Genomic DNA, 26,754 nt, shown 5'->3' with positions numbered 1-26,754 from the left:
CAGATTATGACAGGCAGTAGAGCACGGAGGTTTTTTACAGGCTTCAAGGCACTGGAAACTTTTGGTGAGGCCAGTAAATGATTTTGGGGTTGAACTGGGGTGGCTCTGTTTTCCACAGAGCCCCTTGCAATGGTCTGATCCTGCTGCTTGGCAGCCCACCTGCCCAAACCAACAGTGGGCAATTTCCACTATGCACAGACAACCACAGACTGCAAATAATCCATCACCTCCTGTCTGGGACCTGGACTGGGCAGAACAGCTTTTCCCACCCACCCCCATCGAAAACCAGTTGCAATCAACAGCTGGGGATGCTGGTCCCCCCAAGAAGGATGCACTGGGATGTGCTGGGCTGCAGTTGGGAGCAAGCACACTGCAAACTGCCAGGCTGAGAAGGGAGCACCTTGGGGAGTCTTTAAATGCAGCTCAATTACATTAGCTATACACCAGCCGAGGGGATAATTTACTGTCTCCAGACAGATGCTTTACTCCTTGCAACAAGATGAAAACAAAAGCGAGCGCAGCCCCACGCAGGCACCGCTCATGCCGGGGGACTCTCTGGTCCCTGAGCATCTCTGGCGGGTCAAGAACCACAGCTAAAAGCGCTGGCGTTCCCTTGCAAAGCAGCAGCCCTGGGGGCTTTGCTGACAAGTGGGTTTCTACATGTGTCTGGCCTAGGAATACCCATATGCAGCCCTACCTGTGGGAGTAAATGAGTATTTGCTCAGCTGGTATCTAGGGGTTGGGTTTGCTCCCCGCTGCCCTGGGGAGGGTGTTTTTCGAGGTGGTGTGGATGCTCGCTGCTCCGCGCTGGCTGGAAAACTTTGTGCTGGAGCTCGGCTGCTGGACCATTCAGCTGTTCTATAGTTTAAATTTCAAGCTTCGAGGGGCTGCCTCCACCTCCCAGTTTAATTTTGCCCCCAACCCATCACCAACCCACCAGAGCAAAACTCAGCCCTTCCAGAGAGATGGTGCACTGGGAGTAGCTTTGCATTGCAGGGACTGACAGGAGGCAGCACACCCCCATTGGGGTATCTGTCCGTCACCACATCTCAAAAAAACCCCATCTTCCCAGGCTGATGGGGCTGGGGCTGGTTAAAGCTTTCCAGCTCTCCCTCCCGGGGCTGCTCCAGGAGCTGGAGCCCAGATGGTCTGAACAGATTACTGCAGCCTGCGGGGCTATCTGTCCTGGGCACTTTGGCAGGCCTGAATTCCCTCCAAATGACAAAAATAAATAAAATCTCTCAGCATTAAAAGCTGGGAAGCCCATGAAAAAGCTGTGTACACAATGAAAACAAATATATGGTTAAATAACCTCTCTAACAGTATTTCTATAAAATGCCTCTCTAAATAACACCAAGTGAAAGGCTTGCTCCGTCCTGATTAACCTCAGTTGGGGAAGATTGTCTGTATCAAATCATTACCGTCAGCCGATTAAAAATGAATTAAACCAAGCGAAAAACAATTCCCAAAACATCCTCTCTCCTTTCCAGTTCAGGGCCAAAATAAAAATAACAATAAATCCTATAACACCCACGAGCAAATGCAGCCCTAAGTCACCACAGCCTGAGAGATGAAGCAGGTGATGGGGACCTGGGATGGGATGGGATGGGATGGGATGGGAGGGCTTGGCCACGGTCACCCCACGGAGAGGTGGCAGGACCAGGTGCGAGGGTCATAAGAGATAAAGGGGATGCTGGTAAAGATTAATTAAAATAACCCAAACAAGCTATCCAGTCCTTTGCCTGTTGAAAAGACACCCCTATTTTTAAGGGCTGGAGCCAGCTAAAGTGACTTTTTAACATCTCTCTCTTATTTTTGCTTTATTTTTAGGAAGCTCAGCAGAACCTTGTGCTCAATATATCTGAAGGAAAGTGCAAAGTTACAAATTTCAAGTGTCAGCCAGATAAATCCATCCCAGCAAGAGCATGCACCAGCACCAAAATCCAACAGGAGATGCTCTCTTCCACTCAGCAAAACCCCATCCCAGCCTGTTTCCAGAGGACACAACCCCACCAGCATCAGTGGTGAGTGCCGAGGAGAGGAAAACGGTGAGCAAACCCTGCATTTGGTACCCTGCACAGGCACCCTCTTTCCCCATTGGAGCAAGCTGCATGGGGAAATCCTCTGAGTTATGGAAAGGCCTCAAATATCCCTTTTCTGCTACTTATTTTTCAGTCATTTCCATTTGCTCAATTACTTTCTCAATAATTGCATAGCAATTGTTGGGTCCCAACAGAACCCATCAGCCGAGGTTCTCCAAGGTCCTTCCCATCCTGGAGTTGAGCAAGATGCATCCTAAGCTGGAGCAACAAAGGAGAAAGGTCCCAAAACTGAAGCTGTGCTGGTGACACTGCTGTGATGTCCCCACGGTCCCTCACAGGAGCCAGCCAGAGAGTTTTAGGTCTTTGGGTAGGGCTGCTGACAAAATCCACGTTGCCAATGCTTCTTGGACACAACCCCACCGTGTTATGAAGGACAGTCTAATTACTAACTCTAATTACAAAGAGGAGTAAATCACCTAGATTATTTTATTTTTTGGCCTTTGCTGAGTGTCTTTGATATAATAAAGAAGAATAATTGGCCACCAAAGGGACCTGCTACCCTGACACTTTAACGACAATCTATTTTGAGACACCAGAACTGCAACTCAGTGGTTCTAGAAGTTGTAAAAACCGTTGTAAAAACTACCGTCTGTCCAAGCAGTTGTAAAAACTTGTCTCCAATGATGAGGGAAGCACAACTGCTGGGGGGTACCCGAGGGCACAAGCATCCCTGCTGGGTCCTGTCCATGTGAAAAGATGACTGTCCCCCCTCTCCATCAGTATTCGGCTCCGTAGAATGTGCAGGGACCTGATGGCTGCAGCGGAGAGCAAAGCATCACCGGGGGCTTTTTCTCCACCCCAGCCATGCCATAAAAAGAGCATTTAATCCCCTTGCTGGTGATAGGGAGCCAGGGGAGTGAGCCATGAGCAAAGCCAGGCATGGCACGGCTGTGGCAGGGGAGGCTTGCTCCCCCATGAGATGTATGGCCCTCAAAAATGCCTCTATGGATGAGTGAGATTTTCTCCTTTTTGCTCTGCCCCTCTCCAGCTTTCCAACACAGGGACATCCCTGCATCTTCCCCACAGAGCTGGCAACCTCAAACCCGCAGAACCCCCCACTACGGATGTTAACAGGAACACTGTGCATGCTATAGATGTACGCACATATATATTTTGGACCATCCTTTTAGGGTGCAAGGCAATGCAATTAACGGTGCCGCCCTGTTGGGGGCTCATTAAGGGTCGGGGAAGGCAGTGTGGTGCTGGTTGATGGTGCCTGGCTGCTGCTGGGAATTAGCACCATGGTGCCACTCGCTTTGTTTCGAACAGCTCTGTCGACTTGGGCTGTAGAATTAATAATGTCTGAGCAGAGAGCTGGGAAAACAGGAAGCTGGAAAAAGCAACTTGGTGCTTGGCAGGGGAACAGAGATGAGCTGCGTTTGGGAGATGCTGGGTTTTGATTTTATTTCTTTCCTCTCCAATGATGTTGAGCGCCCTGGCACAGTCAGCACCACATGCCCATCCCTCCACGCTGCGCCCCAGCTCTCCCTAACCCCAAGCCCCCTGGTGCTGTTCTCATCTCGCTGCTTATTTATCCACCTGGCTTTTCTCTCAATTCCCCCATCCCTTGCATGTTTATCTAGCCCTCTGGCCACTCACTCCCTGCTTTATTCACTGTCTTTCCTGCCCAGCCTCTACCTCGCACTCCTGGTTGGAGCTTTACCTATTTATATTCTTAACCTTTGCCTCTCTTTCCTCTGTCTCTTTAATCCGTACATCAATCTTATTTATGGCCTCCATTGCGCTGCTCAGCTCGAGTGCGTTACGGGCGAGATAATACGGCCCCGTCTCTGTGCCCTCTCTTTTAAGCCATGCTCAGCTCTAGCTCAGCAAACTGTGGTGGAAGAACACCCATTGGTGCAGGAGCACAAGGTGCAGGAGCTCAGCATCCCACCCCAGGGATGCTTCCCTGCCCTGACACACTTTTCCCCCCATTTTTGGGGTTAGGCTTTGTCCTGCACATGGGCACCAAGAAACCTGCAACTGGTGAACACATGTACCCACACTCCTGCATCCCTTCACCCTGGGATGCTCGGGACCTGGCCACCCTGCAGAGGACAGTGGGTTTGGGGACAAAGCCCACATTTCAGTGATGCTGTGAGATTGGTACCTGAGGCAGCTTTCCCAGGCTTCCTGGCAGCTGGAATTCAAGCCTGCAGGATCATCAGCTGAACACCCTCCATACATTGCCCCGCTGCTATACACCACTGGCTGCTCTGGCACCATGCCTCCATGCCTTTCCTTGCCTTCCCCGTTCCTATCCCATCACTGCATCCCATGAAGTTGCCTTGCAGAGTCCAGCATGGTTCTGCCTGCAATTTTTCTGCCTCCTCTCCCTCCCTGAATGGTGGGAATTTTCCTCTTGCTGATTCACACCTCCGTTGTGTCATATTTTTTTTTTAGCGCTGACGCTGGCTGCGCTCACCCCAGGGAAAGGCTAAAACCCCAAGCTGCTTCTTCGGGGACTGGCGCTTGGCCAGCCACGTGCTGCCAGCTCAGCCAAAAACCTGCACCTGTGCTGAGCAACCCCAAACCTCTCTCGCTGCTGGGTTCAAATAAGGGAAATTTTGGGGGTTCATTTTCTCCCTGCTGCCCTATCCCCAACCCTGTGTTCCTGAGCCCCCATGCTGGAAACAGCACAGCTCGAAGTTTTAAAAAAGACTTTTTTCAAGTATAAAAAGCCCTTGGCCCTTCCCTCTGAGCTGCTAAGGTGGCAATAAAATTGTCAAGAGGTTGGTCACAGCCCCACAGGCATCACCCATATCCCTGGTGGATCCCTGCAACAGTTTTGGGGAGGAGGAGCATCCAGATCCCCCCACAGGTACCTTTTGGGGATTCAGCAGCTGAATTGGGTGTTTGCCTCTGCTAATTCCTCCTTGTGATAGTCATCACTGGTGATTTCCCCCTCCCCTCTGTTCCCCCCTTCCACATCATGCCCTGGATGGATCCATCCCCTGCAGAGGGGCTTTTTTTGCCCAGCAGGACCAGCAGTGACCCAAGGATGCTCAGCCGAACGGAGCACCTCATGCTGCGACAGGCACTGTCAATGGGCTTTGCTATTTATTTTCTGTCCTGGGAGGCTATCTTTTATTTTTTGCTATTAAAAAGGCTCAAGAAGCATCCCACCCAAGCTACCTCCTTCCGAAACCCCATTAATCTCAGCATCCCTGCCAACCTCCCTTGCCTAGCAGTAATCCTGCCTCCTACCAGGGAGGTACAGCAGGACCATGCAAGACCTCACTACCCCAGAAGACATTCCAAGCAATTCCAAGCAATTCCCACTCAGCACAGGGATGCCACTAGCCCGTGTGATCTGCTCAGGAGTGCCACTGCCTGCTTAGCTCAGGCAGGGGAACCCTGCAGGCATCTGGGGGATTTCTCCCCAAATGCCATATCGCGGAGGAATGATGGATGGGCACCTGGTTCTCTACAGGATGGGGACAAGGCAGCAGCCTGTGAGCAGACTCCCCTCCAGGGTGGGGAAAGCAGGATGTGACCCATCCCTGCCTTGCCCTGGGATGCTGGCACATCCCTGCAGTCAAAGCCCCCAGCTCAGTGCCCATGCCTCAGTCTCCCTAAGCAGGATGAGAAATAAAGAAAATAAGGAATTACTGAAATAGACTAAAAAATTAAATTCTTCACTCTGGTGCTTCACCTTCCCATTTGCTACAGCAACTGGAGAAGCCCACGCAGCTGCCTGGATAAACCCCCTCCTGGCTGGGGAGGGGGCGCGATGCACCTTGTGCATCCCTACAAGGAAGGTGAGTGGAATGAGTTGGGAAGGTCTCAGCCACACCGCTGTGCTCCCCTGCTGGCAAAGGCTGCCTGTCTCCTGCCTGCATGCCCAGTCTGGGGTGGGAAAACCCCACTGAGCTGCCTGGGGCCAGCACACTGCTGTGCTCCCCGCAGTCCCCGTGGCCATCCCGGGGGACATCTCCCCTTTCCCCCCATCATCTTGGTGAGCCCAGAGGATAATAAGTGAGTAACAAGCCCCACAGTCCCAAAGCCAGGGTGGCTTTAGCTCTGGCTGCACTGCCGCAGTGCAGATTACAGGGAAATGGGGAATTTGGCATTCAGCTGCATTGCCATCATTAGCGATAATCAAGAGGCACCCCTAACGGGGATGTGGCTGCAGGGTGCAGGAAGGCAGACTGGGGAATGAGAATATAGTAATTACCAGGTAATTACAAAGCAACGAGGGCAATTAACGCTGCTGGGCTGTGATGTAGTGGGGTGGCATTTGCAGCCGGGCTTGGGACACTGAGGGGCACCAGTACAGCCACTCTGGGGACCAAGCGAGCGAGCGTGGCATGGGCAGATGTGGGCAGCTGCTAGGCTGCCTCCAACCCAGCAAACAAGAAGTTAAAGCTTTTTCTTGTGTAAGCAGGGGGTATTTTACTGAGACCAGCTCCTGCTGGAGGCTGGGAGTTGGAGATCTGGCTCTGGACTTGTCCCAAGCGTCATTTTTCATACCAAACACACCAGGGCATAAATGGGATGGTGGTTGGGCTTCCCCCCAGCTCCTCCTTCCTTTACATTAAAACATTTGTTTCCAAGTGACCATGAGGAAAAAAGAAGGGAGGAGAAAGGATCCAGCTGAGATGATGGGCGGGGAAAGACTGGTGGTACCCACAGGTGTCATGAGTTTGCAGCACCTTTGCCAGGCTGAGCCCAGGGCTGGGGCAGAGCAGCTCCAGGGGAAAGCAAAGAGCTGAGAGCTTTGTCTTCTGCAAAGCCGTGGAGGGGATGCAGCAAGGTGAGATGCTCCCTTGCTGGGGACAACCCAGCACTGGCCATGTAATTGGGGTGTCCCACACACCGTCACCCACCGCACTCTAAGGATCCCCACAATTCAGGAGTGGAGCCCAACCCAGCAATTAACTGTATTTGCACCTCTGAATCTCATTTGGAGTGAGTGCTTTATCAAGGTCAAGTGGCGGAAAATGTATTTCTGTAGCTGTCTGCAGGATTTGGGAAGAACCCCCCCACTAAAACCCTGATTTTTCACTCCAATTTAATTTTTAGCCTATTAAGGATGGCCAGTGCTCCCCCCTGAGTCTGCTCTGGTTTTGGTCTGGAGGACCCCAAAGCATCCCCACCCTTCGATGCAGGAATTATTCCTGGGTGGCTGTCAGGGTCTGGGCACAGCCACGTCAGCGGCTTAGTGGGATTCGAGGCAGGATTAGACACCAAAAGGGATAACAAGAGAGGATAAAAGCTTAGAGGGGATAAAAACCCCTGGCATATCCAGGCACGAGGCAAATACTAATTGCCCGAGGTCAGTGAGGCAGTTTCCCTCCCGGAAGGTGATTTATGGCCACGGGTGGGATGTGGCCGTGCTGGAGCTGGGCACACTGGCATATTGCTGTGGCCACAGCCAGCAGCCAGCACTGGTCCCTAGAAGCAAAGCTGAGATTTTCCCCAATTTGGATAGAGAGGTATGGAGGTTCAGGTGCAAAAAGGACGCGTATGTGATGGTAAGTTTGAAGAAAGCACCCCCAGCTTGGCATCAGTTAACAGTTCAATGTGTACCCCAAAGACTTAGATCTGTTCTAATTCCCTTGGTGTCCTGTTTAAGACGATCCCAAGCATTGGCACTAACATGGTAAATGATGAATCCTGCTGCTTTCTGCAGCGGGGTGTTCCCCAAATACCCTTATTTTAGGAGGAAGGGAGCCCAGGCTGGACTGGATCTCAGCAGCCTCCTCCACGCCAGCTCCACGGGTCCCATGGCCACATGCCCCCTGGCAGGAGCAGGCAGCAGGAGTGGGCAGCACATCCTTCACCCGCATTGGGGCTGCCCAGCTCCCTCTGCCCCCAGGAGCCGATCTGGGGTCCCTCCTGCCTTGTCCCAGCCGATGGAGGACTGTCCCACCAGCTGGTGGGGGGCACCACGTGCCCTGATGCAACGAGAGGTCTGTCTGCACCGGGCTCAGTGGAACCCAAACTCTTGAGGAGGGTGGAAATAAAAGCCACCAGTGCCAACCTACTGGACTCAGTGGCCTCATGTCAGGCAGTGGCTTATGAAAAAGCCATCAGCGCCAGGCTGCCACAGGCTGTATGCCAGGGCAGGGGAGAGGTGTCTGCTGGCACCATCTGGGCATGGTCTTGAGCGTCTCTCTATCTCACTGGTGGTGTAAGTTGGATTTTTCTCCAGGGTGGTGGCACTTGAGGGGTTCTTATGGGGCTGGGTGGCTTCAAATCAGTGCTGGGGGTGGCTGAGGAGCCGCTCTGGGGGAGGAGGGCAGGTACTCTGATGCTCTGCAGTGTGGTCCCTGACTGCATGTGGCAGTCACATCACCACCCTACCTCAAATCCCACTGAATTTGGAGAAGAGCATTTCGCTGGTGCTGGGCTGGGGCTTGGACATGCAAGGATCATCATCCATGGGCTGCTGAACGGGCTCCTAAATTCCCCTGCACCCAGCCAGGCTGCGCTGCGCAGGACCTGGGTATGAGCCTGCCAGCGACACGCATACGTGCGGGATGCAGCGATGGCACACACGTCCCCTTCTCCAGCTGTAAGTAGAATCAAGATAATGCCTTATTCTTCTCTGCAGCACGACCAGCTCCATCTCTGCTCTGCTCTACCCAGCCTGGGCCAGAGGAGAAGAGGTTCGCTCCCAGCTGAAGGGAGGCACATGCTTTCCCCAGCTCCCAAGTGATGCTCGTCCTGCTGCTTGCACAGAACCCCTGTGCGCAATGCCCCACTGAGATTAGGAATCTGTTTTCTCTACCTGAATCTTGCTCTGCCACCAGCCTCACAGGATCCCGTATGAGGACTTCTCCTCTGGTTAGGGTGGGACCCAAAGGGGATGTGCAGGGGCAAGACCGCAAGACAGAGCTACTCCTACCCAGGAGCCGAAATACGCACTGAGGCCAAACTACAGACAAGTGAGAGTTCACCTGGGATTTACCGGGTATTTTTAAGACCAGATGTAAAACCCAAGCCCTTGCTATTTACAGTCATTAAATGTCCCCCAGTTCATTCTGCAAAGGGTAGGCACATTAACCTGCTGGCCCAGCTGCCCTCTGCAAACCACATCCTCATCACACAAATTCCCCTGACATTTGAAACTGCTCTTTTTTCCAAACCTGCTGCCTAGTCTCACTTCCCAACCCAGCATTTTGAGGCTGGGCATTTGCTTCTTGTCTTTCCTGAGGATCTTATAGCATAAATGATGCTGCGGAGGAAGAAGAAAAGACCTGTTATCACAGCAGCAGGCATAAGAATGTCTCCATTGCGAAGAGATTAATTTTTGCTCCAAGTAATACCCGGGAACTACAGGGAGAAGCCCTCCCTCGGGCAGCAAGGGGCAGGTGGGCAGAGCATCCCCCCCGCCAGGGCTCACTGCTGCCTGTTCTGCCTTTGCCACCTCTCATGCCAGCTCCCATTTCCATGGAAACCTGCCCTCCTCGCTCCTTCCCCTGCCTGCACTCCTGCTAATTTAAGGAAACCGGTTCCTTTCTGCTCCCTAAGGAGCTGCCTGGACTGGTTGGAGACAACCCACCTGGGCAGGCAGCGAAGCCCCTCTGCCTGCCTGTACCTGGCAGCCCCTGCCCACCACTCACAGGGGTCTGGGCAAAGCTTGGGGTGTGTGTGTGTGCCCCTATTTCTGCTCTCTGGCAGCTTGGGCAGGGAAGGGCAGGATCCCTCCTTATTTCTGCCCCTTTAGCCTCCTCTCCTCCCTCCTGGTTCTTTCTGTGGCTGTTTCTCCTCTCCTAACACTCCTTATCTCTCCTCCCCCCCATCACTCTCCCTGGCTCTGTTTACATCAGTAAAACACTTGTCCAGGTCAAACACGTTTTCCTGATAAACACATTTCCATTGATTGCTGGAAAGAAAAATCCTCCAGAGAAGCAGATTCTTTGCTCTGGGAATTGATAACACCTCCAAATTCCTCTTATCCCCTGCCACAGCCCACCATCCTGGTGAGGAGGATGTGTTTTGGGGACACCCATGGAGTGAGGCAGGAGTACAGGTACAGGATGTAGGATATGACACCCCCAGAAGATACATGATGTAAAGCACCTATAATTCCACCTGGGAGACTGAAAGCAGGGCCCAAAGCACTGACCTCTTCCATGCTGCACCCATGGGTGACAAACCACCTCCAACTGCTTCCCCAAGGCAAGCGCCTCAGCACGTCGGCACCTGCACCCCTGTCCGTGCAGGCAACACATCGCATCCCACTTCTCTTCCCTGGGCCTGCCCAAGCATTCCCGTTTCATGCTGGAAATCAGGGATGCTTGGGTGCTGCCTGAGCTCCTCTGCCAAGCCCTGTGGAGGGGATGGCAGGTGAGGTGCCGCTGTGCAGTGCTGTGCAATGGCTGGAGTTCCGCAGGCCACTAATGCACTTGCGATGGGGAAGATCATGCATCGCTACATCGAGTGATTTAGCCATAAAGCTGCAATCGATAAAGAGAAATTTAAAGGGATTAAGCTTTCTGCCTCTGCCACAAATGAGATGCTCCCCATCAGGGTCTCCCCTCCTGGACCACATCAGCTGCCTCAGGACCTCATGGGTGAGAAGTGTGGCCATGGGTACCCACTGAGACCCCCCTGGGTACCTGCAGGGTTCACTCAAGAGGCATTTTTTTAGACTAAAAGTGCTGAATGACATATAATCTACTGTGAAAAATGATGCTTTTCCCACCCATCTGGTCAGTGGTTCACCATCCTCTACAGCAAAATACACACAAGGTGATGCTGGGAAACATCACAGCCCAGTGAGCCTTGTCACTTAGCGTGGGGAGAAAACATATTCATAATACATCATAATAATAATTATATATTGATAAATAATTAATAAATACATAAAAATGATAAATAATAATTTGGGCTAGGAAGAAACCAGCCTAAGTACTCCGTATGCCTCCTATAAACTACCGGAGCCCTGACCCGAGGGAGCCAGAAAAGCGCTGTGTGCTGAGGCATAAGGAGCTGTAATAAATTCAGAGTTTCCAGGAGACTTTCATAAAGTCCTTCTGCAGAGGCTATTAAGGGAACTAAGACAAGAGGTGAAAGTTTGTTACAGCTCAGAAATGGTCTAGAAGATCGAGAAAAAGATAGATAAAAGAGATGAGCAGTGATGAAGGCATCCGATGGGGTGCAGAGCTTGGGACAATTCCTGCCCCAGGGAGGTGGCTGGACCACGTAGGGGGCTGCAGGAGGATGTGCTGTGCCTGTCCTCGGGAGCTGGGTTGGTTTTGAAGCAGAAACTAAACCTCATTCATCCCTGGTGTGGGTGTTCATTCAAAACGAACGCTGCCTTTGACACTGAAGATGCTGATGCCATCTCCCTCCCGAAAGCGTCCAGCCTGCACACTAACAACACAGCCCTTAAGCCCCCAAAAAAGGTTGGGTTTACCCCAGGCTGGCCTCACCGATGCCGCCAGGCACCCTGCTGCTGGTCAGAGTCTGTGTACCCCAGCTCCATCATGGATTTCACCCAGCTCCAGCCCAATTTACAACCTGCATTGGGTCGGGGGGTGCTTGGGAGGTGCTGTGGGGACATCCCTGCCTCTCCTCAGGGCACCACCTTTGGGTCTACTCCTTGCTTAGAGGGTGAGGATGACCTTTCCCGAAGGCCAAACAAGACCCTGGGGTATCCATGAATTGAGGGGGGGGTTAAACCCCACCAGGCTCACCCCCCCCCCCCTCCCCGTCCCACCCAACTTCACATCTCCACGCCCCCGGTGTGAGGGCTGCAAACGCCCAGTGCCTACAAAGCCCTGCCCTGCTGGGATGGATTTTTTTTAATTGGATTGTGACAAACATTTAATACCTAATAGAGCTCACACCGGCACAGTTAATTAAGAAGGTGACTAATCCAATTCACTCGTGGTAGTGCAGGAAGAGAGGAGCAGGGGGGAGTGAGTCTGTGTGTATGAGGGGGGCAGTGGTGGGGAGGGAGCAGGGGATGGGGAAAAACCAGCTCAGTGGCTACCACCCTTCATTTCATTTTGTGTGCGTGCATAAATGATGAAGAAGGACTTTTCTCCCGTTTCCTCTTCCCTTTGCAAGCACCAGAGATGCTGGGTAAATGCATAGCTGTCTCAGGCTCTGTGTGAGCATCACTAGGGTACCAGCCTGGGGGAGGGTAGAAATTCGTGGCAGATCGGATGCTGGCAGCTGAAGGCTTCTTGGTGCTTGGCCACAGAGATGCCCACAGCCCAAATCTTGCTCTGTATTTTGAAACACCCCTCAGCTGGTTTTCCAGCTCTGGATGGGATGCCGAGACCCAGACACCACAGAGCATCCCCCCTCCAGAGGGGACCCCACTGCAGGGCCAGTCGCAGGCACGTGGGGCCAGCAGAGCCAGCTGTGGCAACATCTGTATGCCACTCACTCCCCGTCCCCCCGGAGTTGATAAATAAAACAAGTGGAGTTATTTTGGCCCCGGGGACAGGGCTGTCTCCCAGAGCACAGAGCTGCTCTTTCTCCATCTCTCCATGGTGCCCAAGTTCATTGTTATTCCCCAGTGGAGAACAGGACGTGGATTGAGCCGAGGTCCCCATCTGCGGAGGGCAGACGGAGAGAGACTCTCTTCATATTAGCGCCTAACAGCATCAATAGCGCTTTTAAATGAAGCCCCAGGGGGAAACAAAAGGCCGGAGTGGGGAAGAGCGTGTGGGCGAAGCCAGAGAGGGATGGGGGGGGACGACGGGGACAAGCCAGGGAAGAGGGGGGAGCAGGATGAGCTGCAGAGGAAGATGGGGCGGGGGGGGGGGGAACAGAAATGAAGCAGCTACATATAAACCATGTTTCCTACCGAAAACAGGGCAGCTGGAGGACCTCGAGATGCAGCCAGCAGTGCCACAAGTGCCAGGTACCAGGGATGCGGGTAACATCTCCTGCCTCCAGCTCAGCTATTGCCCACCACCTCCCGCCCAGCAGGAAAGTGCCCAGCAAGTTAATCGGTGTCCCACTGCAATTAGTCCTCATTATGCAAGGCTAGCAAAAGGAGATGCAGCTTTAGCAAAATGACAAGTGGCTATGTTAAAATTGGGGATGAAAAAACTGCAACAACCCAAAGGAAAACCACCCAGCCTGTGCCCAGGGATGCTGCCAGGCTGGGGCCAGCAAGCACACACAGGCAGCACCGAAAGCGCCCGCTGGGACCCCATTGGGGTGCGTGGGGTGATGGGTGCACGTCAGCCAGACACGGAGCAGGCGACAACAGCATCCAGGAGTTAATGAGGAATTACACAGAGGGTTCATCCCTCCTGTGGCCATGAATGAAATGCCCCCTGGGACGCTCCCTCATCATCCCCCTTGCAGGAAATAATTACTTAAGTTAAAATTATTTACTAAATGAGGCAATCCTCGGCGTGCTATCTTAGAGCCGTTTACCCATTTTACTTTGTTACTAGTGCTACATAATAAATTAACTGTGTAATTAAAGATAAGTTTAATGCTGATGCTTTGCAGAGGGATTTTCTTTTAAGTCTCCATGCAAGTACAAGCATCCCTTCCAAAAACATGGGCATCGAGTGTTGTGTGAGGAGGGGTTGAACCCTGCGCCACAGCCGTGGGCACAGGCAGGCAGGGCCAGGCAGGGCACCGATCCCCCGTGACAAACACTGGGTGCTGTCAGCGCCAGCAAGTCCCCTTGGGGAGCCCCTCGCTTCCCCAAGGGACAACAACCAGATCGAACTCAATCAATCTGCGTTTTAATTACCGGCCGTGCTCTCGCCGCGGGGATGCTGAGCTGTCTGCAGTGTGAGCTCAGCTGCCAGCAGCCAAAATTGCCGCTGGTGGAGCTCCCTGCATGTCCCCTGTGTTGTTTAGGAGGGACATGGTTGTGCTCTATCGACAGGACCTATTCCTGGCTGCCAGGCTGGGCAAGGCGAGACTGCAAAACCCCACGGGGACTAGAGGACTCCTCCACCAGAAACCCAAGGAAAATAAAATACCCACTTCAGGAATCCACAGTTTCAGTGATTTCTGCTGACTAACATAGTTTCAGCCAAAATGAAGGAAGCCAGCGGGGAAACAGCTTGAGACCTTCACCCAGAAACATTTCCCTGACGGAGATGATCTTCCAGGACCACAATGGTGGGACTGGAGCCCTAAGGGTGGGATCCATGAGGGGCCGCATGACCCAGGACATGCTCCTCCTGCTTGCTCACACGTCCTGCGCCCACCACCCCGCTCCAGCACGGTGCAGCGGGGCTCAGGGGTCACCTCTCCTGCTGGAGATGAGCTCAGAAAGCCAAAGCCCAGCCTTTCCCCATGCTGGCCATGGGTGGGGGCAGCCGTCCCGAGCGCTTGCCTCCCGCTGCAGGCAGTCCGGCAGGGTCCAAACGCATCAGTATTGACTCAGCAATCAATTTTCAAATCCCAGGCAGCGGGGCCAAGGAAGAGTAATTACGCCGGCCAGCCGTGTGCTCCAGCTAATGCAAATGGAGTGGTTTTCCCTTGGGACATTGCCTCACATCCCATGATGGCAGGCTCTGAAACAGAGAGTGGTGCTGGGTGGGCAGAGTTAAGGCTGTTTTTCTTCCTCCAGGGAGGATATTTGCACTTTGGATGGAGATCTAGCACCCACTGGAGCATGTCTGCTCCCCAGGTGCCTCTCCAGCTCCCCATCCACAGCCCCCAGCCCCACACGATCGCAAGTCGGGTCTTCTTCCCAAGCGAGCGAGAGGAAGAGGAGGCAGCTGCCCTGGGGATGAAGGACGGAAAGCTGAAATAATTTCTCCCTCATGTGATGGCTCTCATGAGCGGAGGGAAAGGAGAGAAACAACCCCTTGCCTCTGCCAGACCTCTCTCCTGGAGGTCAGCCATTACCAAAGGACATTTCTACACTTGTAGTAGCTACACGCACCTCATTTCCACAAAGTGTGGGTGATTTTAAGAGCTCCTGCAAAAGGAGAAGGAGTTCCAGTTGGGCCAAGGGAAATGAGGTGGGCTGGCTACATCCCACGCTTACCCAGATACCAATTAAACATCCCTGAATAAGTCCTCTAACGATGACCCACATGACCATGCTCTAGCAGGAGGCTTCAAATCTCATCCTCCTGTGGTGGCTGGCTGTGGAGGACAAGCGCTGGGGTTCTGCGTGACCTGGGAAAAGGGATGGGGAGCAGAAATGCCTGCCAAAAAGCGCTTATTTAGTGCAAAAGTTGAGAGAGGGGCAGGGAGGAGGCGGGAGGTGGTAGCTGGGGTGGGTCTTAGCTTGTCCTGGGTCAAGCTGCTTCCCAAACCCAACAGTTTAGAAGAAAAAGGTTCGGATTAAAATCTCTGCCCACCAGACCTCCGAGAGACAGGGATCTCAGTGAGCCCACACCCCCTTTGCTGTCTCTTTTTTGCAGGGGTTTTGGGGGGACCCAGCCCCCTTCCTACCCTCAGCAACCCCAGCGAGCATGAGGGGAGAATTCAGTGTCCCTGGAATTTCCACCCTGCAGGCAAGTCTGGCAGCAACCAACCATGGGGTATCAAAACCCATACCCCATGAGGGTCTCCAGCGTGAGGAAGAGGAGAGGGGACATGTGACATCCCGCAGCTGTGACAACTCCACCACTCTCATGTGTTCCCACCCTCTGCTGACTCGGATGCTCATGCGCCCGCAGGACGAGCTCACCGTGCTGGCTTATTAAAAGCGTTGTGTTTTACTGAAGGCGGCCGGTTGAAGCTGGGAGACATAAGACAGGCAGCTGCCGGCTTTGCTGCCTGCACCTTGCCAGTGCTGCTGCCCTGCAGATGCTTTACCGGAGAGAAACGTGCTGGCTTATGGAAATACAGGGCTTTGACATTGCAGAGCATCAAGGAAAATAGAGGGGTTAAAAAAAGGACCAAACAATTACAAACAAGGGGCTCATCAAGGAGCTGCCGGGAGAGATTGCAACGGGTAATTAGAAAGGGAAAATAAAATCAAGCTCCGAAATGAGGATGACATGCTGGGCCGGACTGGGGAGGCACAGGAGGAGAGGGGCTCTTAGTACCTCACAGCAGCCCCTGAGTGGGAGGTTTGCCGCTGAGATTTTGGCAGGAAAGGATGGTCCTTTGAATATTAATTCAATCAGAAAACTCCCCAAGCTGGTCCAGAGGCCAAGAGGCGGGTGGGGACGTGATGTCTCAACAGGCAGCACCGAGCTGGCTGCCAGCTCCAGCTGCCCATCCCTGGGCTGGATCAGTCCCACTCCTCCAATCTATTTCAGGGAATATCATCATCAGTTAATTAGTGCAGGGATGCTGCTGCCCCAGTGGGAAGGGGCTCTCTCACCCACACTGCAACCCCCTTCTTCAGCCAGGGAATAGCGGGGAGGGATGGAGGGGAGAGGCCCTGCCAGTCCCCATAAACCCAGCTGAAGCAGCTCCCTGCAGGGCTGAGGGAGCACAGGGAGCTGATGGGAATAATCCTTAACTAAAGGTCTTTAAAGTATAGAAATTAAAAAAATTTAAAAAACAGAAATAAAATCCTTAACTAAAGGTTGGCTACAAGGGAGCCCAGCACCCCGGCGTTAGTTTCAGGCGCATTGGTAAGGAGGCTTGAACCGCCTTGTGAGACATGGGAGAGCACTGGGGGGGGAAAATCCCTTCCAGGCCAAGGGATGGACAAACAGTACCCGCCAAACGTGCCCCATTATTTTCTATTTTTGTTTTCAATTTCCTATCCCTATTTCTTTCTTATTTCCTTATTTTATTTCTTGCACAGTGAAGGTGACACCGGGCTGAAAGCAGTGATGTGGGTTAGAGAAGACAGAGAACTAATCGTGTTGTCAAACAGGTCCTGTAGAGACCTCGAACTTAACGCACTTAATGCCACGGGATTTACCAGCCACCTCCCAGTAACTCCAGCCAGCACACTGGGCACAGTTAGAGACCAGTTCCCAAGGGCTGGGAGGCTCCAAGAAGTCCCAGGCTTTGCTTTCTCCGGGATTTTAACCCTGGCCTGGCTGTAGGATGCTGCTCCCCTGGCTGGGACCACCCTACAGAGAAGCAGCATCTAACAACATTGACTTTTTGTTTCTCGTTACAGGTGCAATTAAAAGGAGAGAGGATTACAGGCAACGGCCACGCTGTGTCCCCATCCCTCGGCTGCTGTGCGCTGCCTTTCTCTCTTCTGCCTGGGCAGTTCCATCAATGGATCGACTTCTTCCCCCACCTAATTTATGGCTCCTTTATGTTTGTTTATATAATATGGTTAAACATCTACTTTACACCCTGCATGCTTGTAGTCACTAATTAGCATTTTTCTCGGTGTTTATTGCATTCGCTACGCGCTCTGGCAAGATGAATGGGAGCAGTGAGAGGGCTGGGAGCCCCAGAGACACCCTGAGCCTGGGACAGGAGCCCCGGCCCCCAGCCCACCCCAGCGCAGCAGGTTCGGGGGCCTGTCCCCTGCCCTACCCAGAGCTGCAGATGAAGCTATTGGTGGCCAGAGCTGTGGCTGTGGCAGGGAAGGATTCCTCTAGGATTTATTTCTGCCTCCTAACATGGTCCTTGAGCTGCCTTAGCAGGGATTGGGTAGCCTGGAGCATCATTGTCAGAGAACAGCAAGAGATCTGTGTCCACCTCCAAGGCTGCTGCCCTGTGTCACCGCAGCCTTCTGTCCTCACCTTGCTGGTGCCCAAAGCCACCTGCTGAGTCCCTCTGAGCAGGTTTAGGGTACAGGGCAGGGTGGGGAGTTCTCCATGTGTGTGTGTGACTTGAGCTCCCCTGTACTCCACAAGCAGCCCCCTGGACACAGGCAGCCCAGTCCATCCCTGCCCACAGAACCACCTCTGCTCACCAGGAGCTGAGCCCAGAGGAAACCCCAGCTTCAGCCCCAAACAAGCCTTCTCCTCAGCCTTGGTTTGCCAGAATTTACAGCCAAATCCCACCCCAGCAGCAGCATGATGAGCCTTGGCAACCAGCACTGTACCTTCCAGTTCCGCTGATATGGATCTACATGTGGGTCCATGCCCCTCCAAGGGCCCACCTCTGCCCTGTGGCCCCAGTGAGAGCCCCAGCCCCTGAGGATTCACCACCTCTTGCTGCACAGGTACCCAGGGGCAGACCTGCTCCTCCTGGCAGGCTGGTGGGGCTGCTGATGCTCTGGGGCCCCTCTCTCCCACCAAACCCACTTGTCCAGCATCCCGTCCTGGGGATTCACACCCCATCGCTGTGAGCACAGACCTGAGAGTCAAATAAACAGACAAACTCATGCTCCACCAAAGGTGCAGGAGAACTCTCATCTGGCCCCCCCTGCCTGCCTGCCTGGCCTCCTCCTGCCCATTCCCCATGCCGCAGTTTCCCTGCCTGCAGACACGCGTCCCATGGGGGTGTGATGCGGGGGGCAGCCACAGTGCTGCTGCTGGCAGAAAGTGACCCGCAAACCTGGCCCTTCCTTGCCACCCCAGTGCCACCGCAGGAGGAGATGTCTAGTCTCAGGTGCCTAGCCAACACACAGCCAGGAGCCTGCAGCAGCGAGGCGCTTCCCACTTCCAGCCAGGAGGGCAGGATACAGGGATGCTTCTTTCCCCCTGGCTCTGCAGAGCCTTGGCAAACCCCTTGCCTCTTCAGGAAGCATGTCCCCACCGGGCTCAGCCTCCTTCTCCTCTCTGGACAGATGGATTCTGCCAGAAGCCGTAACAGGTAACTGCTAACGAAGCATGCCTAATTAACGTGTGCCTCAGAAACACCCTTGCCGCCCCTTCCTCCAGCTGCTCGCCCCCCCTTCTGCTCAGCGGTGACCTCGCCAAGCCAGTGCTCTGCTCCCCGGCTTTAAAAGTCGCAGCTCAGCGCAGGCTCGGGGAGCATCGTTCAGCCCAGAGCTCTCAGACGGCCCCTTCCAGGGGTCAGCTCTCCCAGAGAAAGGGACCCTCGCCGCCCACCAGGCATTCCTGAGCAGGCAGGAGAGAGGGCAAAAATCCCATTCAAACTTTGGTGAATTGAGACAGAAAGCCGGGGTTAGGGCTCCGCAGCGAGTCTGGGGGGGCTCCGTGTCGGCCAGCAGCGTGCGGGGGCAGCCGTGTGCGGGAGGGAAGGGCTGCGCAGGGCTGCTCCCCCCGCCGGGGTCGGGGATGCTGCGTCCCCGGCACGGCCCTGCGGGGACCGGGCTGCGCTGGGCGCCCGGCGGAGGGGAGCGGCGGGCAGCGGGAGGGAGGGAGGGCACGGCGTGGGCAGGGAGCTGGAGCTGGAGGGGGAGAGGGTGTGAGTGAGCCCCCTCAGCGCTGCCGGCGAGTATGCAGCAAGAAACCTCCTCCCCTCCCCGAAATGTCTCCTCTCGCCGTATGACGCAGGTGCCAAGAGCCAAATTTCTTTAACCTCATTCCAGCAACAAAAGGAACTTGCAGAAAGTGCGAGCAGCGTCTGCCCCCCGCCCCAAACCCCTACCGCCTTCCCCCGCACAGCCCCCCGGGGCCCGGCCGGGGGCAGCCCGCAGCGCGGCGGGGGAGCCGCGGGTCCCTTCCCGGAGCACAAACGGCCGCGGGCCGGGGCGCGGCCACCCGCGGGGCGCGGAGCTCGGAGCGCGGACGCGGAGCCCGGAACCCGGGCCGCGGAGTCCCGAATGCGGAGCCCGGAGACGGAGCGCGGACGCGGAGCCCCAAATGCGGAGCCCGAGCGCGGACGCGGAGCCCGGAGCCCGGGACGCGGAGCCCCGAGCGCGGAGCCCCGAGCGCGGCCGCCCGCCGAGCGCGGCCGCGGAGCTGTCCGCGGTGCTGAGCAGACTCACCGGGCCGGGCCGGGCCGGCGCCTCCTGCCGCCGCCGGGAGGGAAGTGGGGCGGCCCCGCTGCGGGGTCCCCGGGCTCGGCCTGGCGCCCCGCCTGGCGCCGGCAGCCCCGCTGGCTGCTGCGGCGGAGAGGAGGGACCCCGGGACTGCCGCGCTGCCGCTCCCTCTCCTGCTTAAATTTCAGCAGCTCGTTTTTTTTTTTTTTTTTCCCCTTGTTTTTTTTCCCCTCTTGCTCTCCCCTCTTCTCCCTCCGCTCCCCGCTCCGGGCTCTCCCAGCACGCAGCCACCTAGTGGGCAGAGGCGGGAGGAAAATCCCACCCGCAAACCCAGGCGGCCCCGCCGCATCGCATCCCACCGCCCCCTGCCGCCCCCGGGGACCCCCACGGCCCCGCACCGCCCGCCGCCGGGCACCGGCTCCCGGGGGGAAGCGCCTGGAAAAGGGTGTGTGTGTGTGTGGGGGGAAGGATGCCACACAACAAAATGGGATGCAAACCAAAAGTGAGAGCCAACTGAGTTCAGCCTCATCCTTACTGGGCTCTGAATGTGAACCAGCGTGGCCGCAAAGATGGTCCGAGGGCTGGAGCCCCTCTGCTGTGGGGACAGGCTGGGAGAGCTGGGATTTGAGCCTGGGGAAGGGAAGAGACCTCCTAACAGCACCAGTGCCTAACAGGAGCTTAGAGGAAAGATGGGGATGGTGGTGGATTCCCCAACTTCGGCCACATTTAAGTTTCCTCTAGACAAGGTGCCGGGCCATCTTGTCTAGACTGTTTTTGCCAGGAAAGGCTGGACCAGATGATTCTTGAGGACCCTTCCAACCTGGTAGGGTAGGAGTCTACGATTTCTTTTACAGGGTATGTTGCAATAGGACAGGGAGTAATAGTTTTAAAGTAAAAGAGGGTAGTGATGAGAGCAGTGAAGCACTGGCATAGGCTGTGCAGAGAGGTAGTAGGTACCCCATCCCTGGAAACATTCAAGCTTAGGTTGGATGGGGGTCTCAGCAACCTGACCTAGCTGAAGATGTCCCTGCTTAGGGCAGGAAGATTGGACTAGCTGAACTTTAAACATCCCTTCCCACCCAAACCATCCTATGATTCTATAACCCCACACAACAAAGTTTGGGTCTTGCCTCTCCCTCCAAAGGTCTGGGAGGGATCTGGGGGGGATTTCCTACCCAGCTGGGAGGTTGGGGTATCAAATTGTACATCACTGCCCGGACAGGGGAACAGAGCTGCTTGGTTGGGGAGGAGAGGGCAGAAGCCTCAGCCTCAGCGTGGGGACTGAAAACCATCTTCACTCTGGTCCCTCTTTGAGGGTCACCCCCAGCTCCCCTTCCAAGCAGGATGGGGAAAGAGAGGGATGTTAGCATTATACATTGCCTCCGACCGGCTGTCAGACCTTGGGGAAGTAGAAGGATAAATGGTCAAGCTGGCAGTAGGTACTTCTACACCCATCCTTACTTGACTTGGTTAAAAACACCCGAGTTTATCACTCCCCACTATTTCTGCACAGCCAGAGGCTGGCCTCGCCAAGACCACCAGAAACAAGCCTCCATCCCCAGTGGTCACTGCCTCAAATACAGCCAGGAGAAATTTTCAATCGAATTCTCTCTTTGCAGGTTAAGAGCCATTGAAGCCATTTGTGAATTCCTGACAAACTCACCCAATTACCATCACTCAGCCAAAATAATGCAGGAAAGATGCCGAAGAAGCTGTAATGTCATATTTTAATATCTTTGGAGCACTCTAATTCCTTTTAACACCAGAACCTACCTGGATATTCAAAGTCATAAGCCTCCAAAAGCTTTTTGCTCAACAATGAGTAATGTTCTGGTAGAAGATTTTTTTTTCCAGCTGAGCTGGTAAACCAAAGTTGAAAAAAGCAAGTCATTCTAATTCTGTGTACAACTTTTAGATGCAGTTTCCACAGGTGGCTCAAACATTTTCCTGGTAAGCTGCTCCGTCAGCTGAGAGACTCCCATCCTGATAAGTTAAATCAGACCTTCCTTAGTCACGGTAACCTGGTGGCCCTAAAAGTATCCGTGACTGCAGAGAGATAATTTCATTTCCCAATTTCCCCACATCACTTTGGGTAAATTGCCTAATCTACCTCTACCTCCATGAAATGGAAGTTCATTGAGAGATGTAAAGCCCATTAAGAACGATGAGATGCTTCAGCTTTGTAGATAAGTGCCCACTTAGATGTACAGGGAGTCATCTATCTGCACCTACGTGCACAGACATCCTACAGAGTGAAACCCACAGCCCCAAGGGAGTAGGCAGGGATTTTTGATGGCCTCACTTCAGACACCAGAGCTAACTAAACCTGGTTGACCTACACCCAACGGGTACCACCAGTGAGGTGGCATGCAACTCTCCTACCATAATGTAAAAAACCGAGTTGGAAATGAGGTACCTCAGCTGCAAGAAAACTCCCTTTTTGGTTTTACAGATGTACCAGCAAGACAAAAATTACGTTCCTTGGACCACACATACAAAAAACCCCAAGAAACCATATGCAAGATTGAAACAGCTGATCAGGCCCTCCTGGCTTTATTCACCCGGGCTTCTTGTTGTGGTGGGCAAAAGGACCTGCCTGGGTCCTGCCTTGGAAGCTGAAATGACAGGAGCTGGAGACGAGGAGGTCCCTGCTCCTCTTCAGCTTCCAGTCATGATGACAAGCTTGCAAGTCAAAGTTGAGGGCGACATCCCTGAAAGTCATGGCATTTTAACCACCACCATGCATGAAGGAGAGGTTTTTTGCCCAAGTTGCTCAGGGCAGGGTGGCTGGGTATCAAAATGGCACACTTGAATTCCTGTGGTAGTGAAGGTGCAAGGAAAAAGCAGGGTCTAAGGCTGTCACAGCCCGCCTAAGAGGAACCTTAACAAAACCCATGGCGAAGCTGAGGAGCAACACACAAAATCCCTTGCTCTTAAATGTACTTCAGAGCAAAACACACCCCCAAAATGGGAAACTTGCTTGTTTTGTATTGAACACAAGACACACCTTGGTCTTGGTCTGAAGGGGTCCTGGGACACTGTTCTGGGAAAAACTAGAAGTCTTCATTTCGAAGATATCTTTGGGGAGATCATTTCAAACCCCTGTCCCCCCTCTGTGCTGTTTCCAGCTCCTTGGGGCTCTGGCCCATAACCATGCATGCAGCCCGGGCACCTTCACGCTTCCCAAGCCTGCCTTGCTGATGCCAGCGGGATGTGGTCTCAGCTGGACACCCCAGGAGTTTCTACCTCCCACTAACATGGTGCACAAGACCTTCTGGCCTGGCCTGGCCTGAAAACCCCAGGATCCCTTCTCTGTGCGGTCCCATTTGGGGAGATGCCCAGCAGTGAGCTGCTGCTGTTTCCAAGCTCTCCCCTCCTGCCGGTCCTCTCCCAGCACAGCCCTCAAGAAACACCTGGATGCAAACACAGCCGGCACCCACCCGCATCCTTGGGCACTGAGCATCCCTGCTGTTTCCCCTGGGTGTGCAGGGGCATGGGAACTCTGTCCTTTCAGAAGAAGTTTGGGAAATGTTTGTTTCTTCTCCCATCACCGAAGCTGGGGATGGCAGCCCCAGGGAGGGGATTTTACGCAGACAAAGCGAAACTGCCTCTTGGCAGCGGTGATCCTTGTGTGCGCGCAGAGGAACGAGCTGGGGTTCCCAGCTTGAATTACCAGAAAATTAAACATATGTCTCCATTCACCCAGGCGAGGAATTAGACGTTGATCCATCCTGATCCCATCTATTTAAATTACAGCTGAGGGCAGGCGCTGCCTTCCCCATGCAGAGACCCCAGGAAGGCTGAATAGTCTCGGAGAGGTCCCCAGCCCACAGGGCTTCTCCTGGGCAGGGGAACACCGCAGGCACTGCAGCCCCACTGAGCCCCATGGGGGGGATGCTCAGGGACCTGGGGTGGATGCTTAAGGGTCATGGGAAGGTGGTCAGGGCCATGGGAGGATGCTTGGGGCATCCAGGGGGTCTGCTCAGGGCCATGGTGGGGGATGCTCAGTGCCCTGGGGGAATGCTTAGAACCCCAGGGGGATGCTCGGGGCCATGGGGGCTGACAGCATCCTGAGCCACTTCCCCAGGAACCTGCAGCACACACAGGGTGGCATGTCTGTGGATAATAAGAGTGAGCATATCATAAACCAGGAGTGATATTAAAAATGTTTGACTGTAATCATGAAAGCAATAAACCCAAATCTTTAAATCCATCTAATACCCTACAATCAAAACCCCCAAAATTATCTGCTATCATACAATGGCTGAATGGAGGCGAGCACTGGCAGGGGTGCGGAGAACAGTGGCGGAGCCAGCAAACAGCCCTGCAAAATAGATGCAAGCTTTATGGCAAGGCAGCCCAGGTGTTTTATCGGTCCATAGCACCAAGACATCAATCCTCCCAGTGATGGGCAGGGAAAGCCTGATCCCAGCTTGCTGCAAAGAGCTTCCTTAGTGTAGGGTTTGTGTTTCTGAGAGAGAGCAGAAATACCTTGAGATGCTCCAGCAGTGGGAGACATGGCAAGCCTGGGTGGGAGATGTGCTGGCAGGTACGACCCGTGTTGTCCATGAGGGTGTCTCCATCTTTGACCCTGCTGGCAAGAAGCAAATGGCCTCACTGTGAAGCTGGGAGAAGTTTGTGCTTTTAATGACAAAACAGTTCATCTAACATTTCATATGTGAATAATAAATATTAATATTATAGTATGGCATCACTGTGATGTCCAACTACTGCAGCAGGTGGGTTGAGCCAACGTGGCTCTATACACAGTGCTCATTAGGAGAGAAGACCTTTTAGAAGACATCCAATAAACCCGTGCTTAGGGATCACCAAAAGCACATAAGAAACCAAATGGATTTTTTAATTTTACATTTTAAGGGAGGACATAACTTCGCGGCTGAGAGCACAGAGATGCATTGCTGATTGTAAGAGGTGCCAAGGACAGGGCACCTCCTGGCTCTAGGTGTTGGTCATGTCCATCCTTCTCCATCCTCAGCCCCTCCTCAAGCATCCCTGGGAGAGCCTCAGAAGAAGACAGTCACCCATAGGGCAGGGCTGAGGTTGGTTGCTGCTGCTGGGGGGAAGCAGCTGCAAAGCCATGCCCCATCCTTGGGTTTTAGGGTGCTGCTAGCAGCAATTTCCCTGCTTCCCCCTAGCATCAGCTGCATCTCAGTGCACTTGATGGCCTCTAAAGACAGTAAAGCACCTCGGATGGAGGTGTTGCTGCTTTGGGAGAATTTTTATTTCTTTATAAGAAGTAAAAGCTCTTTATTTCAGCCTGATGTACAGGTGCATGAGCTGCTTTACTGCTGACCTGTGCTCAGCCTCACCCCCAAATACCTCTCCATCCCACCTGAGATGGCTGGTGCCTGGACCCACGGGCCACAGGGAGAGTGGGGGGAGAGGTGCCACCCTGCAAGGGCTCCTCTGAGGGTCCCTTTTGGAGCTCAGACCAAGCAGGAGGCTTTTCACCCAAGCCAGGCTGGCAGCGCTATGGGACAGCACACTGCCCCAGTGGCAGGGGACTTTGATACGATGCTGTCACCTCTCAGCATCAAAACACGCTGCAAACTTGGAAAGCAACTAGTGGCACCCATGCCTGCAGCAGGGGATTTGGGCAGGCAAGGTGTGATGAGCTTGCAGGGACCAAGAGCTGGCATTGGGTTGAGCATCTCCTCCACTGACAAAACACAATGCAATCCCGGCAAAACAAGACACTACCCAGCTTTGCCAACCACGCTGGGTGCTTTGGGGCATTGCCTTCACTTTTTGTCTCCCCCACCACACCCCTGCTTGTGGCAGAACATGCAGCAGCAAGGCCACCCTTAGCTGCTCAGAAATGCCCAGGTCAGCCGGGTCCCCTCCTGGGTCAGGTGGTACCGATGTGGTTTCCTCCCCCTTTCCACCTGTCCGGGGTAAGCAATGCTGATGCTAACACTTCATCATCATTAAAGTATCATTGCCGTGACAAGCCCTTGCTTTCTCATCTGTCAGTGGTACCAGCCACGCAGAGAGCATCTCCATCGCCAGAATAAACAGCCCTTAAAAGTGCAGGCAAGAGGCAAAGAGCCTACGGGGGCTCGGAGCATCTGGGCAGAGAGGAAGCCCCCCAAACCTCCTTTCAAGAAGCCTTCTCCCAAACCTCCTGCCTCCCCAGGCAGCAGCACTGACCCACCAGCCAGCACAGCTGAAACCCTTGGCTTTACATCCCCATAAGAAGAGGCTTTGCAGGCTCGAAGACAGACAAATAGCTGTGTAAACAGCCATGGGGAAAACAGGCACCGGGAGACATCAGTCCAAGGACTGCATTAAACAGAAGGTTTTTAAACCCCGATTTTTTTATTACAAACAAGCATAATGTGTTCTCCACACGATCACTCCCTGTGGTGAAGCTGAGTGGGGAGGGTTTCCTTCCCCCTGTGCAGAAGAGGCCAAAAATCCCCCCAAATTGTCTCCTCCTCCTCATGAGAGGCTGGTGCCTGGGGGGTGCCCTGCACCTGGGACACACCATGCTGGGGATGTCCCCTCGCCTGGGACACACCATGCTGGGGATGTCCCCTTGCAGGCTGCGCAGTGCCGGGCTCCTTCTCCTTCCTCCTCCTCCCAGCCCCATGGGGCAAAGGCAGCTTCACAGCTCTGCTGGGAATTGCAGCATCCCCCAGCAACATCAAGGCATTACAGGCTCCTGGGATTTTTTAAAATGCAAAATGCCCTTTAGTGCCGCTATTGCCATGCACTAGGTTTTTCAATGTCGCAGGAGTGTCTTAAAGTAATTAAAACCCATGTTCAGGCTGAAAATCTGATATTAAAATGAAACTGGCAGCTCCGGTGCTGTACAGCAGCCCCACAGCTGCCCACAGGAAAAACGAAGGAGGGATCTTTAGAGCCGTGTCTCTGCCTTGGGATAAGGCCATGCCATCCCACCTTTGCCAGCAGGGTGGGCAGATCCCGGTTGCTTCATGTGCCCCCCCAGCTTACCTGTGCGGAGCTGCT

At 54.0% G+C, this 26,754-nt stretch overlaps 1 protein-coding gene and 1 long non-coding RNA gene across 7 annotated transcripts in view; one reads left to right on the top strand and one right to left on the bottom strand.

Moving 5' to 3' along the window:
- Nucleotides 1-19,773, top strand: part of LOC308071711 — a 93,734-nt gene extending 73,961 nt beyond the window's left edge. For all 5 annotated transcript variants that reach the window (XR_013931279.1, XR_013931280.1, XR_013931281.1 and 2 more), the window contains one exon: nt 1,831-19,773. This is a non-coding gene — a long non-coding RNA (uncharacterized lncRNA). The remainder of the gene's footprint in view (nt 1-1,830) is intronic.
- TNR (tenascin R) overlaps nt 1-19,881 on the bottom strand; it is a 78,062-nt gene extending 58,181 nt beyond the window's left edge. For both annotated transcript variants that reach the window (XM_080407522.1, XM_080407523.1), the window contains exon 1: nt 19,768-19,881. The gene's annotated coding sequence lies outside the window, so the exon portion shown is untranslated. The remainder of the gene's footprint in view (nt 1-19,767) is intronic.
- Nucleotides 19,882-26,754: the final 6,873 nt, after the last annotated feature.

The sequence above is a fragment of the Falco punctatus genome (genome assembly GCF_963210335.1).
Source record: "Falco punctatus genome assembly, chromosome: 11".
NCBI classification, from domain to species: Eukaryota; Metazoa; Chordata; class Aves; order Falconiformes; family Falconidae; genus Falco; species Falco punctatus.
Note: the sequence above shows the minus strand (reverse complement) of the source record. Positions and strands in the feature narration are given on the sequence as shown.